A 13557-nucleotide genomic window follows, 5' to 3' on the forward strand; every position below is an offset into this window, starting at 1 on the left:
AACCGGTCGTATCAATGTCCGCTTTCTGGCCTTGGGCTTTCAGCCTCTGGTCTAGGTTCCTGCTGGCATATAACAAGTGCCGTTGCAGATATTCCGTGTTTCAGGTTGTTTCCCGTCGGCCTTCTGTCCAAAAGTAAAGCTGTCTGCAGTTTTAGCCGCCCTCAATAAGTCAGCAGATCAGTGGAAACTAAGTTTAGAAAAATACAAAATAAGGTGTGCCATGAATCCATGGTACCCGGAACCACACAGAGTTAGTTAATAAGTAATAAAGTAAACATACTGTATTACCTCTACCCACCTCCAAACTAAAGCAGGTGCGAACGATTACATTACGCCATCTCTGGCCCCCTGACCGACGCGTAGGAAGAGTCCCATCTCTGCTACAGTGACAATAGGGGCCAGTCTGTAGACTTTTAACACAATGATTCCTCCGATCATCACTTGCAGACCACGGGTACCATTCACTGCATACTGGCCCCTATTGTCATTGAAGCACAGGTGGGATTCTTCCTACACGTAGGTAAAGGGGCCAGGAGAGGGCATAATGTAGCTCTGAAATTGGTTGCTAAAAATGAAATAACAACACGAATTATAAATGGTTGAAAATATTTGGATTTGACATTTTATAACGAAGAGCCGAAGTCCCGCAACCATCTGCATAAGAATGGAATTACAGAGACCTGATTCATATCCGTCGGCCGCTGGAGCGGGGCACGTGCGCTGGTTGGTTAGTTGGTTGGTTTAAAGATTAAAGGGACCAAACTGCAAAGGTCATCGGTCCCTTGTTTCATAAAAACATATTGAAACCATCCACCAGTCAGGCGAAGCACCAAAGTAAAAATTCCGGGGGAAGAAAAGCCCCAAGGTCAAAGGTAAGACAACATGGAAAACGGAGCACAGCAACAAAAGCAATATATAGAAGAAAGGCAGAAGGAATTAAAACTGTACAGCAGAGGACTGTGGCTGGCTGATCACGAAAATAATAGGATGAGCCAGCCACTCTGCAACACGTTAAAACCTCCAGCCTAAAAGTTTAGGGTGGAGTCGAATTACAACACAAAACTAAGTAAAATATACAGCACAAAAGAGGGTGATGCAATAAAATTAGAGGGACCTATAAAAGCTGCTTGCCCGAATAAAACTTAAAACACGATCTGCCATAGAGACATTGTCACCTAAAAGAGATGATAAATCACCCAGGAGATTAAAAGTTCGCCTGAGAGCGGTTAAAAGAGTACATTCCAACAATTTATGGGCCACCGTCATGTTTGCACCACAACGACAATGAGAGGGGTCCTCTCGACGCAGCAGATGACCATGCGTCAGCCAAGAGTGACCAATGCGGAGCCTACACAGAACAACAGAATCCATGCGAGAGGCCCGCATGGAGGAACCCCACACAGTCGTGGTCTCCTTTATTCGCCGCAGCTTGTTGGGTGCAGACAGAGTGCGCCATTCGTCTCCCCACATCCCAAAGACTCGACGGTGCAACACCGATCGGAGATCATTTGCCGGGAGGCCGATCTCCAACGTCTGTTTGCGGGTAGCCTCGTTGGCTAACTTGTCGGCGAGCTCGTTTCCCGCTATCCCAACGTGTCCCGGGGTCCATATGAACACCACCGAACGACCACGCTGTTCAAGAGCGTGAATGGACCCCTGGATGGCACCAACAATGGGATGGCGTGGGTAGCACTGGTCAAGAGCCTGCAGACTACTGAGCAAGTAACTGCAAATGACGAAGGACTCTCCAGTGCTGGTACGAATACGCTCAAGGGCACGAAAAATAGCTGTCAGTTCTGCGGTGTAAACACTGCAGCCTTCCGGCAAGGAGCGCTGGTCGACATAGTCCGCATGAGCATAAGCGTACCCCACACGGCCATCAACCATCGAGCCATCTGCTGGCTTTAGCGAAGATTAGCAAAGAATTTATGAACTGTATCATGATTGTTCAGAAAACGCACGATGAATCCAGTAAACTTACGATGAATCTGAGGATACTTTACATGTGAAATAAACCTAAAATAAGAATGAAATACTGTAATTCAGAGTATTACTTGGGGTAAATTTTTAAAGTTACTCACAAGGGCAGCACATAATAATAAAGCTACATCTTGATCTTGTACTGGAATTTCAATGTGATTCTGTAAAAGAAAAGAACCTGAACCCAAACATTTGCTATACAAAAGAAGGAATATTCCAAGTAACATTGCTTGAAGAAACAGTTCAACGAAAAAATGAACTTAACAAAAGTTTTTTTTTTTTTACTTAGGATTTAACGACCACCTTGAGCAATTCAATGGGCTATAATGTTTCCCGTCCCTTATTTAATGCCCCGACCCCAAGGAAGGTAAAAAGCCAGTGTCCTTCGACAAACACAACATCCTTGCGTCACTGGGCCCCGAACCCGGATCCATCTCCGACAAGTGAACAGAGGCCAATCGCTTAGACCACTGTGGCACCGGGGGTGGTTAATAAAAGTTGCAGCACTCTCAACAGAAAATGCAAACAAGGCGTCATTTATTTATTTACTTGCAATAAAGTGGATGCTGAAAAAGATTAAATTTATTTCTCATTCCAAAAATATTTCAAATAAAACAGAAACGAAATAACGCCAAGCTTATCCAGTTGATCTACTTTGGTGTTTCGGTATGTCTTCCATCAGTGTAGCATAATTTCTAAGTTCAAAGAAAAATTCTTTCGCGTCACGTTTAATAATCCATTACCTTACAAAAAATAAAGTTAGATATCAAGGCCAAATTTGATTGCACTGGTATATTAAGTTGAGTTCAAGTTTAAAATGTCCGGTACATTCTTCCTATTTCAATTATTATGGGAAATTCCAAAAATTGAGGGAAAAAAATAAGAAATTGAGGACATTTGTAGTCCTCTATCAGTTTTAAAGGAACTGAGGACAATGCATAAAAACTGAGGACTGTTTCCAGAAAATAACGACGTCTGGTCACCTTAGTTTAGTGGTTCTGGAGCGGGGGATATCGGGGACCGATGATACTAAAAAAAGAGGGGCCGTCACTTTTCAGTTCTCACCTAGGGCGGCGAAACACCTAGCAACGGCTCTGTGACGGATTTTGTACAAGCGTAATTGTTTTTAGTTGCAGCATCTGTCACTTGGAGACAGTTGCTTGAGTGAAAGTTATTGTCATTATAACAGCTTTCGGTGATCCTATGATGATGTTCTTTAGCCACAAAAGAGTGTAGCAAATCAGTCTGCCTCTTTCTTGGAGAAGGTAAAGGGGGAAAATCTCTGCACGCTATAATACACTAACGGGGAAAAAATCGCAACACGAAAAAATAGTTAATGTAGAGTAACTAAATTTCGGAAATACAACTGTCTAGATAATATATTTAAGTGATTAACATTGCAAATTCACAGGTTAATATAAGCGCGAGGTAAATTTGAAATACTGGTACATTAATAACCGGTGTAGCTGCCAGAATGTAGAATACAAGCATACAAATGTGCCTGCATTGTATTGTGCAGGTGCCGGATATCAGTTTGTGGGATGGAGTTCCATGCCTGTTGCACAATACAGGGACGGTTAATGCTGTTTGTGGATGACGCTGGAATTGTCGTCCGATGATATCCCATACGTGCTCGATTGGAGACAGATCTGGAGATCGAGCAGCCCAAGTTAACATGTTGACTCTCTGAAGAGCATGTTGAGTTACAACAGCACTAAGTGGATGAGCGTTGTCTTGTTGGATAACACCCAACCGAATGCTGTCCACGAATGGCTGCACAACAGGTCGAATCACCATTATGGCGTACAATTTTGCAGTCAGGGTGCGTGGAACAACCACGAGAGGGCTCCCGCTGTCATACGAAATCGCACACCGGATCATAACTCCAGGTGTAGGTCCAGTGTGTGTAACACGTAGACACGTTGATTGCAGGCCTGCAACTGACCTCGTTCTAACGAATACACTGCCATTACTGGCAAGGAAGCAGAATCAACCGCCATCAGAAAACACAACAGACTGCCCTCCAGTGAGCTCTCGCTTGACACCACTGAAGTCACTAATGGCGGCGGTTTGTGGTCAGTGAAATGCACGCTGCAGGGCATCGGAGCTGACACTGAAGTAACCAGTTTGTAACAATTCATTGTGTCACTGTAGTGTCAACTGCTGCTCAAACTGCTGCTGCAGATGCAGTACGATGCGCTGGAGCCCCACGCCGAACACAATGGTCGTTTCTCTCGGTAGTGCCACTTAGCCGTCCGGAGCCAAGTCTTCTTGCGACTGTACAATTCTCGTAACCACTGCTGCCAGCAATCATGTACAGTGGCTACATTTCTGCCAAGTCTTTCTGCAATATCGCAGAAGGAACATCCAACTTCTCGTAGCCCCATTACATGACCTCGTTCAAACTCGGTGGGGTGCTGATAATGGCGTCTTTCTCGCCCAACAGGTATTCTTGAGTTACGCAACTCATCACGTCCAATCTCAAACACTGTTACAGTGCTTATTTAAAGCAAATCTGATATGCATTCTCATAGTGGCGCTGCAAGCGTCACTCTTATGCGACTGATGCGAAATCTGAATAGGCATCACCGTTCAGATATAGAAAGATGCCTGCCACCTTTCGTGTACGTCACGCAAGTCCTCCTTGGTGTTGCAATTTTTTCCCCGTCGTTGTTGTTGTTGTTGTCTTCAGTCCTGAGACTGGTTTGATGCAGCTCTCCATGCTACTCTATCCTGTGCAAGCTTCTTCATCTCCCAGTACTTACTGCGACCTACATCCTTCTGAATCTGCTTAGTGTATTCATCTCTTGGTCTCCCTCTACGATTTTTACCTTCCACGCTGCCCTCCAATGCTAAATTTGTGATCCCTTGATGCCTCAGAACATGTCCTACCAACCGGTCCCTTCTTCTTGTCAAGTTGCGCCCCAAACTCCTCTTCTCCCCAATTCTGTTCAATACCTCCTCATTAGTTATGTGATCTACCCATTTAATCTTCAGCATTCTTCTGTAGCACCACATGTGAAAAGCTTCTATTCTCTTCTTGTCCAAACTATTTATCGTCCATGTTTCATTTCCATACATGGCTACACTCCATACGAATACTTTCAGAAACGACTTCCTGACACTTAAATCTATACTCGATGTTAACAAATTTTTCTTCTTCAGGAACGCTTTCCTTGCCATTGCCAGTCTACATTTTATATCTGCTCTACTTTGACCATCATCAGTTATTTTGCTTCCCAAATGGCAAAACTCCTTTACTACTTTAAGCGTCTCATTTCCTAATCTAATTCCCTCAGCATCACCCGACTTAATTAGACTACATTCCATTATCCTCGTTTTGCTTTTGTTGATGTTCATCTTATATCCTCCTTTCAAGACACTGTCCATTCCGTTCAACTGCTCTTCCAAGTCCTTTGCTGTCTCTGACAGAATTACAATGTCATCGGCGAACCTCAAAGTTTTTATTTCTTCTCCCTGGACTTTAATATCCACTCCGAATTTTTCTTTTGTTTCCTTTACTGCTTGCTCAATATACAGATTGAATAACATCGGGGACAGGCTACAGCCCTGTCTCACTCCCTTCCCAACCGCTGCTTCCATTTCATGCCCCTCGACTCTTATAACTGCCATCTGGTTTCTGTATAAATTGTAAATAGCCTTTCGCTCCCTGTATTTTACCCCTGCCACCTTCAGAATTTGAAATAGAGCATTCCAGTCAACACTGTCAAAAGCTTTCTCTAAGTCTATAAATGCTAGAAATGTAGGTTTGCCTTTCCTTAATCTATTTTCTAAGATAAGTCGTAGGGTCAGTATTGCCTCACGTGTTCCAACATTTCTGCGGAATCCAAACTGATCTTCGCCGAGGTCGGCTTCTACCAGTTTTTCCATTCGTCTGTAAAGAATACGCGATAGTATTTTGCAGCTGTGACTTATTAAACTGATAGTAGTAATTTTCACATCTGTCAACACCTGCTTTCTTTGGGATTGGAATTATTATATTCTTCTTGAAGTCTGAGGGTATTTCGCCTGTCTCATACATCTTGCTCACCAGATGGTAGAGTTTTGTCAGGACTGGCTCTCCCAAGGCCGTCAGTAGTTCCAATGGCATGTTGTCTACTCCCGGGGCCTTGTTTCGACTCAGGTCTTTCAGTGCTCTGTCAAACTCTTCACGCAGTATCGTATCTCCCATTTCATCTTCTTCTACATCCTCTTCCATTTCCATAATATTGCCCTCAAGTACATCGCCCTTGTATAGACCCTCTATATACTCCTTCCATCTTTCTGCTTTCCCTTCTTTGCTTAGAACTGAGCTCTTGATATTCGTACAAGTGGCTCTCTTTTCTCCAAAGGTCTCTTTAATTTTCCTGTAGGCAGTGTATTACAAATCCTATTTTCGCTATCACCACAGCCACGGTATGCGGGAGGTAGAAGAATTAGTGTAGATTGCGCACTCAAAACCTGTTTTTGCAATTTTTCCTACAAATATAAAAATTTATAGCGCTATACTTTATTGTTTTCGATGTTGTTGTGGCCTCCAGAGTGGTTCGATAGAGCTCTCTATATTATTCTTTTCTGGTCAAACCTCTTCATGTCCGCTCAACTACCGTATCTGAGGCTGTGCATCCTCCTGAACTTGTGCCTCGGGCATGGATGTGTGTGATGTCCTTAGGTTAGTTAGGTTTAAGTAGTTCTAAGTTCTAGGGGACTGATGACCACAGCAGTTCAGTCCCATTGTGCTCAGAGCCTCCTGAACTTGCTTACTTGATATTTCTGTACAATTTTTACCCCTCCACGCTTTCCTCCATAACGAAGTCGACTATTCTTTGATGACTCAGGATATATCCTATCAACCAGTCCCTTCTTTTGGTCGAGTTGAGTCGTAATGCTGTTCTCTTTCCAATTCTGTCTACTACCTCTTCATGAGTTACTCGCTCTACACTTCTAGTCTTTAGTAGCATTCTGTAACAGCACATTTCAAAAACTTTTATCCTCTTCTTGCCTATACCGTTTATCATCCATTTTTCACTTCCATACAAGCTTTTGCATCACATAAATAACTTCTGTAAAGATGTAACATTAAATTTATATTAGATGTTTCAATATTTCTTTTTTTGAGAAACACTTTTCTTGCTATTATCGGTCTCCATTGTATTTACTATTTAATTCGGCCGTAGATAGTTATTTTGCTGCCCAAATAATAAAACTCGTCTACGAAACAGTGTGTCCGTTCCGTACGTAGCTCCCGTAGAAATGCCTGATTTGATTCAACTGCATTACATTACTTTCTGTTGACATTCATCTTATAATTTCGTTTAAGGCCACAATCCATCCCGTTCAGTTTTCTTTGAAGTCCTTTACCATCTGACGGAATTACACTGTTACCGGCAAACCTTAAACTTTTCATTTCTTCTCCTTTAATACTTGCTCAGCGTAGGAATTGAAAAACATGGAAAATAGGGAACGACCTTGTCAACCTTCGTTATGAACTACTTTCACGTCTTTGGACTCTTGCAACTTCTGTCTTGTTCCTGTAAAACAAATCGATACTTTTCGCTCTGTATGTTTCATCACTGCTACCCTCAGAATTACACTAAAATTGTAATATCTTAACAATCGACAACTTTTGTTGGAGCTGCTCAGTTCACACAGGCGAAACTAATCCGTTAACATGACAATATTAGATTACTTTTGGAAATACAGCAATCATACACTTTTTATGTGACGTTATTTATCCAAAGAAATGTTTCCAGTTTTCATCGATGTTTAATTGGCATAATACATTCACTTGCTCCTCAGTACAATGTTTCCGTCGAGTGCAGTTTGAATGCCGCAGCTGCCCTGTGTAAAATAACAATTCGTGTATCTAGAAGCTTCCCGAGTTTTATATTTGGTTGTAATTATTAATTAGACGCAGTTACTTTTATTCTTTAACTTCATCTTGGTTTTAACTCAAAAGAACTTTTTATTTGTGTATTAAATTAGTCGTAATGTATTTTAGTGTGATATTTGAGTCATCTAGTCTTTTCCACTTCAACATAATAAAAATTATTCAGTTTTTGCGAGTGATTTGTAATATGTGTCACTTTTAAGAGATTATTGTGCAGATCCCAAAAATGGTCTGATATTTTGTGAGTCTGCAATATTTACAAAGTTATGGAGAATTTAACAAAAGGGGCGCTGAGAAAGTTGCTGTTTGAGGGCGTTCCTGCAGCTTATATCCAACATAGCGCGACTCCGATACAGATACATAAGCACCGACATGTAGGCAAGCAATCAGTGTGGCAGTAGTGCCTTTCCGACGCACGTGCTGTAAATTCGGAAACGTAAACTTATACGACTTTATTATCAAATGGTCCAAACAGGACCAACGTGCTGTTATTCTTTTCTTGATTACCGAAGGAAAAACACTGCTAGACATCCATTGGAGAACGAAGAATGAGTATGGGGCAGCTTGTCTGTCGAAAACCCCCTAGTGGAATGGTGCGCCAAGTTCGACGCTGGTCGCGTTTCGACGTGTGATATCAATCGATCTGTGTCGGCAGCAGAAGTTACGCCAACTCGAATGGGAGACACGCGATCGCCCGCCCTATAGTCTTGATACGTCGCCATGTGATTATCATGCCTTCAGACCTTGAAGGGTCTACGATTCCTGTCGGATGAGGATGTGCAGCAGGCAGTTAAGGACTTCCTCACACAGCAGGAGACAGTGTTTCACCAAACTAGTATCTTCAACCTGAATGATTGCCTCAATGCTCATGGTAATCTTGCCTAATTGCTATTTTATTAATATTGATGCATCTAATCCGTTTGGGTTACAGTTCTACGTGTGAAACATGATGTTTTGGTCGTCCAGCATTAGTTGAATGAGCTTTTATTTTGAAAAGTCTTTTCACCGAATTTCTGTATTGCGTCCCAGCTTTTGAAATTAGCTAATGACTAGGTCCCGCCTGATCAGACCGATGCAGCACCTCACATATCGAGAACATGTGACGTCCCTTCCCTCCCTCTCCACTCTTCGGGAGGAGGCGCGACTCGTAATGATGTTCGTCCCCGTCAGTATGACGTGGAACAGCATCTGTAACTCTTGTAAAACACAGCTCCTCGCGTAGTTAAGAAATATTCTATTGTTCGTCCGTAACAGGCTTATCAGTTTGTGTTAACTGATCAAATGTTTATCTTTTATCTTATGCTCGGTTAGTTTCGTTGAGCAGTGAAATCTTAGTTCTTAATCCTATCATTACGGTCGTTTTTCACATCATCCTAACCGAGGATTCATAATTTCTGTTCGTAATTCTTTTGGTGTGCCGTTGCTACGTCAACAACGGTCCAACGTAACTCCAGAGGTCACTTATGTTGAATTAACGTCCTTGTAACACGCCGTAATGCTGATTTTTATATTATTCACCTTTCGCTGTCTGTTATTCCTTTCTTCACACAGTCACTTAAAATGTTTAAAAGACTCAATCACTAGCATAAACATTCATAATATTATTCCTTGAATCATGTAGGCGACACATCTGTTTTATCTCTTGACTAATAGTTTATTAATCTTTTTGTAATTAATTGTTTGCCCCTACCACGCACACACACCGATATGTCATTCAAGATTAACTTCTCATCAGTTCAGTAATCGTGACGTTTGATTGAATGGCGTATTGGTTTTTCTTCATAACTTTGTAATATTGTGTCCTATTCAAGACTACGAATAGCTTTCGTGTCACTGATCCATTACTATAAAGTTCGCAACTGTTCTATAATCTGAAGGTTAAGTCCAGTAAATCAGTATCACTCAATTAAAATCACCGTCGTGTTGATAACGGTAAAGCTTACTTTATTCGGTCGAATGACTGTGTGTGGCTTTAGCCTCTCTCTCCCGAACTATCGAACTTTCACAACTGAAACAATCTAATAGCGTTTGCTTCCAGAAGACTATCGCAATAGTACTCTAGAGCGACTCAAGAGCAAATAACTAAACATTTCCATATCCGAGTTGCATTATAGGCGCATTTAATTTCCTTTGCGACGCGGCTACAACTCTCTTTCATGGTAAATGTAATCTTTGACCGAATTACTTCCTTGGATTTAACCTTCGTTCATATGAATTTAAATTTATTCTATAGATGTTTAAAAGATAATGCATGACAACCCTTCCCTTTTATGTCCTCTTTTGTATGTTACTCTCAGTATTTAAGTGTTATAGTTGTTAATCAAAACATTATCAGTGTAATTAATTTTTTTATCAGTATTGTATAGTATTGTATGTTAAACGGGGACCTAGAAACGACGGAGAGGCTCCGTCCCCGCCGCAGTCGCAGTGGTCCGCAGCCCCACGACGACTACCGCAGTCCACTTCACCCGTCCGCCGCCCCACACCGAACCCAGGGTTATTGTGCGGATTGGCCCCCAGTGGACCCCCCAGGGAACGTCTCACACCAGACGAGTGTAACACCTATGTTTGCGTGGTAGAGTAATGGTGGCGTACGCGAACGTGGGGAACTTGTTTGCGCAGCAGTCGCCGACATAGTGTAACTGAGGCGCAATAAGGGGAACCAGCCCGCATTCGCCGAGGCAGGGGAAAACCGCCTAAAAACCATCCACAGACTGGCCGGTTCACCGGACCTCAACACAAATCCGCCGGCGGATTCGTGCCGGGGGCCAGGCGCTGCTTCCCGCCCGGAAAGCCGTGCGTCAGACCGCACGGCCAACCGGGCGGGCCTTTATCACCATTAGTTGCTGTCACTTTCAAGATGACTCACTTCCCTACTTTAAGTTTTCACAAAATTTGTTAATTGGGGTTTTCTGTCTTTGGAACGTTAGAAACATCAGGAATAAATGTCATACTACACAAAAATCGCTGAAATGGGAATTATTTATTGACATATGCTGTGCAAAACATAAATAATAAAATTGTGACTGGCAGCAAAACACATTAATTTTTCAGGTTTCACCAACCATTGCTAATGGACAGAAGAAAAAATTGTATACAAGGTGCAATGGGTAAAATGCAGATATTTTTACATGTGGTGCCTTAATACATGCACACATATGTGTTGGTTGTTTTTTTCTCTGTGTCGAAGAGTCTTCCCACAAGCACTTCCCATAATTAACTACCTCATGTTTCCTGCACTACTAGATGGACTACACGTTTTGCGACCGTGCATCCACATTTCAACACATGGCTTCCTGCCCATGGCAAAATAAACACTAATGGTGTGGTCTCGTCACAGGTACTTTGAGCTACAACCTAACCTAGAAACAAACGACTTGTAGTAGCTGTAATTATTAGTCTGCAGATGCAAATACTGGTGTAACGTTCAGTACACCGTCCTTAGTCACCAATAGCAGTATCTGCACTTACACCATTTACACGCTGTGTCGGGGCTGAGTATGGATTAGATTACTTTTTCGTTCCATAGATCCGTGCTGAGGAGATCCTCGTGGATGTGTAACATGTCAATTTTTTTAAGCTGAAATAACAGTACTAATAGTATGAATATATACAATACATCATTTGTTTCTATTAAAAAATTCGTCAATGGAGTAGAAGGAGTTGGCCATTAGTAAGTCTTTCAGGCTCCTTTTAAACTGGTCTTTATTTGTAACTAAACTTTTTATGTTTGCTGGCAAATTATTGAAAATAAGTGTTCCTGAGTAGTGGATCCCTTTCTGAACTAAAGTAAGTGCTTTTAAGTCCTTGTGCAGATCATTTTTGTTCCTGGTATTGTATGTATGAACTGAGCTGTTTGTTGGAAAAAGAGATATATTATTTAGGACACATTTCATTAAGGAGTAAATATACTGAGAGGCAGTAGTTAGTATACCCAGTTCTTTGAAGAGATTTCTACAGGACATCCGTGAATTTACTCCACAATTAATACGTATTACACGCTTTTGGACTCTGAAAACTTTTGTTTGACTTGAAGAGTTACCCCAAAATATTATACCATATGACATTACGGAATGAAAGTAGGAAAATTATGCAAGCTTTTTCATTTTTATGTCTCCTATGTCTGCTAACACTCGAATTGCAAATACAGATTCGTTAAGACGCTTCTGCAGTTCTGTGGTGTGCTCCACCCAACTTGAATCAAGTTGTAATCCCAGGAATTTAAGACTGTCATCCTCTTCCATCTGCTCTTCTTCATACTTTATGCATAAGCTGGGTGGAAACCTCTTACAGGTGCTGAATTGCATATAGCGAGGCTTTTCGAAGTTTAATGTCAGCGAGTTGGCTTTAAACCATTTATTAATATCCATGAAAATATCATTAGCAGATCTTTCTAGAACTACACTCTACATACTATTTATTGCAATACTTGTGTCATCTGCAAACAAAACGAACTCTGCTTCTGGCAGTGTAACTGATGAGAGATCATTAATGTACACAAGAAAAAGCAATGGCCCTAAGATGGATCCTTGTGGGACACCACTTGTAATTTCTTCCCATTCTGATGATGACTTAATTCACTAGTCCCTTGCACTGACACCCTTTGTTTCCTATTAGTGAGGTATGACTTGAACCATTTTGCAGCACTGCCCGTCACACCATAGAATTCTAATTCATTTAAAAGGATGTTGTGGTTCACACAATCGATTGCCTTTGACAAATCACGGAAAATACCTGCTTCTTGGAACTTGTTATTTAATGAATTAAGTACATTTTCACTGTAGGCGTAAATAGCCTTCTCGATATCAGAACCCTTCAGAAATCCAAACTGTGTTCTTGATAATATGCTATTTGTAGTCAGATGGTTGAGAAGCTGCCAGTACATTACTTTTTCTAAAAATTTTGAGAATGCTGGCAAAGGTGAAATAGGCCTGTAGTTTGATGGTATCTCTTTATCCCCTTTCTTGAATAGAGGCTTAACATCTGCATATTTTAGCCAGTCAGGAAATGTCCCAGTTATAATTGACTGGTTACACAAGTAACTCAGAATTGTACCAAACTCACAAGAACATGCCTTAATTAACATTGTTGATATTTCATCATAACCACTAGAATGCTTTGTTTTTAAAGATTTTATTATGGAAGTTATTTTTTTTGGTGAAGTGAGTGACATATTCATGTACCTGAAGCTATTTGTAAAGGCTAGTTTCAGATATTCAAGAGCATTATTTACTGATCCTGACAATCCCAGTCTATCAGTAACGGATATAAAGTACTTGTTAAATAGATTTGCCACACTGTGCCCATCGGTTACTAATGTGTCATCTACCCGTAATGCTATTTGCTCCTGTTCCTTGCTGGTTCTACCAGTCTCCTCTTTCACTATATCCCATATTCTTTTTATTTTGTTCCCTGACATTGATATCTTCTTCTCGTAGTGCATTTGTTTAGATGTCTGAATTACTTTTTTTAATGTTTTACAGTATTCCTTGTATTTAGCTAAATCATCAGCATTGGAGCAATTCTTGGTCGACAGATACATTTTCCTTTTTGTCTTACAGGAAATCTTTATTTCTTGTGTAATCCATGGTTTTATTAAAGACTTCTGTTTAATTTGTGTAACTTTTACAGTAAAACAGTTCTCAAACATGGTACTGACATTGTTCATGAATGTGTTACATTTTTCA

The sequence above is a fragment of the Schistocerca piceifrons genome, chromosome 1 (assembly GCF_021461385.2).
Source record: "Schistocerca piceifrons isolate TAMUIC-IGC-003096 chromosome 1, iqSchPice1.1, whole genome shotgun sequence".
Taxonomy (NCBI): domain Eukaryota; kingdom Metazoa; phylum Arthropoda; class Insecta; order Orthoptera; family Acrididae; genus Schistocerca; species Schistocerca piceifrons.